Here is a 5328-nt window from a genome sequence, read left to right as displayed (position 1 = left end):
TATCATAGACAAGGACCATTCTACAATGCATACCAAGCTGATAGATATGGTGGACCCCCTTGTAGTTACCAACAAGCCCCACCCTGTGCTCATAGACCATCCTCTCAATATAGCTTCGAACCACCACACTCACAAGCTCCTTTTCACCATTCACCACCGTATGATCCTCATTCACTCCAATTCCAATCCAATCACTCCCAAAAACCACCACTTCCCTATGCACCATGTCTATATCCATCAAGCCAAGAATCACAGGCTCACTTCAAAAAATCAGTAGATCAATTTCATACAACCTTTCATCAACTGGAGCAAGCAATAAATCAATTATCTTCCAGACGTTTGGACACTCAAGGAACTCCCATAGCTTCATGTGGAGAATCTAATGAAGAACGTAGCATGAAGAAGACACTAGAAACTCCAGTGGACAGTATAGAGCATGACTTTATACTGTAACAAGTAGAGAAAGCTGTCATTATAGAAGAAGAAGAGTTGGTTGAAGATTTAGGAGATGATGAACCTCCATGGGAATCTAGAGTTGTGGAGAACTCTGTCAAGGACGTTACAATTGATGCTAAGGAGGATAGTGCACAACCCCCGAAGCAGGTATATTATGAAGAACTGGACGAAACAACTCAAGAAACAGGTTTCCTTGATGATGATAGTCACAAGTCAAATTCTCCTAGTAATGAACTTGCATCCGCAAGTGAATTCTTTGAGACAGAAGAATATTCCTCAAGTGACTATGAAGATGATATGGAGATAGATTTATTTCTACCTCCAACTTATGACTTGAGCGATGACGAGGAAGAAATCGAAAACCCCAATCAAGACATGGAAGAAATTGAAGAAGTCAGTAAAGAAGTGGGGAAATTCACAGAAGAATACAAGGGAGTAGAGCTTGCAAGACCAATGGAACCACCTATTCTAAGGCCATTACCAATCAATTCCAACTTCAAGTGGATAAAATCCTTAAACTTTATCTTTACTTTTCCACTTGAATATGGCTTGCTTGAAACAGATGGCCAGCTTAGAGCTCTCTGTGGCTTTAAGAGTAAAAGGAAAATGACTCGCACTCAGAGCTGGTATGCAAGATTCAATGAGGTTCCACACTTCAACTTGAGGTGCAAGGATTGGTATCAAGCTCAATTGTATGGGTCTTGAAAGCTGTTTGGTTGCTGCAGTGAGAATTCAGATTACTTACCACCCGGCTGGAAAAATGTAGATCAAGATAAGGATGGGTGTAAAAGTAAAGTTTGGGATCCTGGAATCTGTTCTGACATTCAACACTCCGGAAGCCTGAGAACCTGTATGAAACTGCTCAAGGGATTCACATGCCTTGTTTGGGACCCCAGAGGCTATTGGAATTCCAAACATTGGTGGAGGTTTTTTGCTGAATACAAGCACAAGCCACCATAACGGGAAGCTCACCAAATGTCCAAATTAAGGACTTTAACTAAAAGTGCTAGGTGGAAGACAACCCACCATGGTATGATCGTTCCTTTTTCAGTTTTAATTTTAGTCTGTTTTTGAGTTTTGATTGGACCTAGAATCATGCATAACATTCATATTAGCATTGCATTCTGCATTCTGCATATATATAAAAAAGGGGAGATGGACGCGCCAGCGCCCTGTGCGCGGATGCGTCCCTTGCGCTTACGAAGTTGGTGAGTTTGAACAGAGAGTCGCGCGAGAGCTGGGCTGGAAACGTGCCTTAGGCACCATCTAACCCACGCGCGCGTGCTGTACGCATGCACGTCATTTTCGTTTTTGGCAACCCACGCGTCCGCACCGTTGGCGCGTCCGCGTGATTGGAAAAATCGGCGTAAAACCCTGTTTTGGCCGAAAGTTGTGCTGTCCTCACGCTGGATTCACGCTAGAGGCACAATCACTATCGCGCGTCGGCGCCCATGCCATGTCGGCACCACTTCCCTTTTTTGCGAACCACGCGTCCGTGCACTGTGCGCGTCCGCGTCAGTTGCGCCGCATTACTCATCCAGCGCGCCGCCCAGTTTTCTTTTCTTTCTCCCACCATATCCTACTTCTCTCTCAATCTTAATTCTTTCTTTTTTCTTTTTTCTTCTTTCTTTTTTTATTTTCATGCATTTTTATGTTGGTATTGGAGCTTTATTTGGATTTTACTTTATCGTAATTGAGCTTGTGGATATTATAAGGATTGGTTTGACAATTAATATTTTAAATTTGGCTCTCATATATATTTGGATTTATTACTTTCATTCCTCTTTTAACTCACAATACTTGTAATCCACCTGTATTATCATTCACAATTGTCATCATACAAGTGCTCTTTAATCCAGCTTATTTTAATAATTGATGATTGACCTATGCTTCTCATGCCTTTGCCTGCATGCTTTTACACATCTTGCATCTAATTGCTTTAATATGCCTTGCTATATTTCCATTGATGTCCTAATTGCATGTAGTCGCGACCTTGTATTTAAGACATTATCCCTTACCTTGGCATTGATTATCACTTGTACCTTCCTCCTCTCGGTTCTAGCTATTTGAATTACATGTCCCTTTCCTTTCTCCCCTTTTCAGGATGGCCACCAAAAAGGGTAAAGAGAAAGCTTCTAACAAGCCACCGGCGAAGAGCGGAACGACGGGAGCACCAGCTGAGGAACCACAACCCCACCCACCTGCACAGCTTTGCATGCACCAAGGATGGTGCAATCTTTAAGTGTGGGGAGGTTGATACCAATCTCCGTGGGTTAGTCACCTTCTTCTCAACACCAATTTTTGTTTTTCATTGTTGCATTTGCATGTCTGATTGCATGTTTGTTTGATTTTGTGCATATATTACCATTACTTGGTTGAAGTGATGAATTCTTTTTGAAGAAACTTTTTAGAGCATTTCACTAATTTGAATTAAAATTTTTGTTAAACTTGTCTGAAGAAATATTATATTAGAACATGGTTTAGAGCTCGAACACACAAAACCAATGAGATTTTGAGCCTATTTGATTGGTTGCATTTTATCAACCAATATTTTTTGTGTGTGTGTTTTTCTCTCTAAAATTGTGATCTTCGTCTTGCTTGATTCTATATTTCCATTGTTTGATGTATGCATGCACTTATATGATTGAGGCCTTGTTTCACTAAGCTTACATACCCATATGGCCTTACCCTTTCATTATCCTTTGCAAACCAATTTGAGCCTATTTTACCCATTTGTTCTTTACTTTAGCTCATTACTAACTCTAAGCAGAAAACAATAATGTCCTTAGTTTGAATATTTGGTTAGCTTAGACTAGTAAAAGTGCTCATGATTTAAATGTGGGGAAGTTGGGTTTGAAAATATTTGGTTTGAGTAATTGGGTGTTGTATATTTTTGTGAAAATGTGCAAAATAATAGTTGAACACATATTATTGAATTCAATACTTTAATCATATGCATTGAGAAAAACAAGAAAAAAAAAATATTAAATATAATAATAGAAAAAAAAGAAAAGAAAAAAAAGTGAAAAAGAAAAGAAAAAAAGAGTAAATAATAAAAAAGGACAAAATGCCCCAAAGTAAGTGTTGGTATCAATGCATATGTACTATACTCAAATTTAGGATGCATGAATATGTGGAAAACACAGTTAATGGGAAGTTAGATTCTGCATTTTAATTAAATGGATTGTCTTAAGTTAGGTGGGAAGTTTAGGTTAATTAAGGATTCAGATTTTAGTCCACTTGATCAAATATAATCCTACCTTGACCCTAACCCCATTACAACCCTTAAAAGACCTCTTGATTTGTGTATTGGTGCATTAAATTTTTGTTGATTGTTAGATGAAGATCAAGCCTTAGAAAGCAAGATTAGTAGAGAATTGAGAGAATCGAACCTTAAACACCTTAGCGATTAGAGTGCATACACTTCCGGTGAGGGTTCGATGCTCGATTCTCTTTGTTCGTGGCTTTCATGAGCTATCTTCTTCTTGCAAGTTATTTGTACTTCATTTTTATGATTTAAATTAGTGAAATCCAATTTATATTTGTCTTGGAGAATTTGTTTACTTTTAACCAAGTAGGTAAAAGCATTTTGCATTTAGTTGCATTCATATAAATTGGTTGTATTTCATACATCCCACCATTCTGCCTTCACTCTTATAGCTTCTCTTGAGCTTAGCATGAGGACATGCTAACGTTTAAGCGTGGGGAGGTTGATAAACCACTATTTCATGGTTTATCTTGTGCTCAATTGAGTGGTTTTTATCAAGCCTTCGCACACTTATTCATATTATTTGCATGGTTTTACAATTCCTTCCTAGAATTTGTTCTATGATTGAAAACTTGCTTCTTTGGTCTTAATTTCGCTATGTTTAATCGTTTCTTATTACCATTCGATGTCGTGATATGTGTGTTAAGTGATTTCAGAGATTACAGGGCAGGAATGGCTTAGAAGATGGAAAGGAAGCATGCAAAAGTGGAAGGAATACAAGAAACTGAAGAAACTGCTAAAGCTGTCCAGCCTGACTTTTTGGTACTAAATCGACCATAACTTGAGCTACAGAGGTCCAAATGACGCAGTTTTAGTTGCGTTGGAAAGCTAACGTCCGAGGCTTCGCAACAATATATAATTTGCCATAGTTGACTGGCGTTTAAGGATGTACACGCGCAAAACACGTGCACGCGCACATTGGCAAAAAGCCCATCGGCGCGCACACGCACCTGGCGCATACGCGCGGATGAGCCGCAACCTGCACATGGCAGATTTCGTCCCCAACAATTTCTGGGCTATTTTTGACTTAGTTTTTGGCCAAGAAAACATAGATTAGAGGCTGGGAGTGGAGCAGAATGAAATCATTCAATCATTACTCACAATTTTAGAATTAGATGTATTTTTAGAGAGAGAGGCTCTCTCCTCTCTCTTAGGATTAGGATTCCTCTTAAAGGATTTAGGATTTCTTATTATTTTAACTTACAATTTCTTCTGAGTTCCAGGTTTAATGTTCCTTTTATTTATTTTTTCAATTTAATTTATGAACTTTTCCATGTTAGATTTGAATATTCTATTTAATATAATTTGAGATATTTTCAGATCTATGATTTGTTTCTTTTATTTATGATATAAATAATTTAGAATTTTCTCTTTTGGCTTTGGTTAAGTAATTGGTGACGCTTGAGTTATCAAACTCGAGGTGTTGACTGAAAATTGAAATTCTTTGCTGATTAATTTGGATTCCACTAACTCTAGTCTTTCCAAGGGAAAGATTAGGACTTGAGGATTCATATTGATTTATCCACCTGACTTACCTTCGTAGTTAGAGTGGGAGCAAAATCCAATTCTCATCACAATTGATAAGGATAACTAGGATAGGACTT

This window comes from Arachis stenosperma, chromosome 1, assembly GCF_014773155.1.
Source record: "Arachis stenosperma cultivar V10309 chromosome 1, arast.V10309.gnm1.PFL2, whole genome shotgun sequence".
Lineage (NCBI taxonomy): Eukaryota > Viridiplantae > Streptophyta > Magnoliopsida > Fabales > Fabaceae > Arachis > Arachis stenosperma.
The sequence above is the reverse complement of the archived record's forward strand: the minus strand, read 5'-3'. Positions refer to the sequence as shown.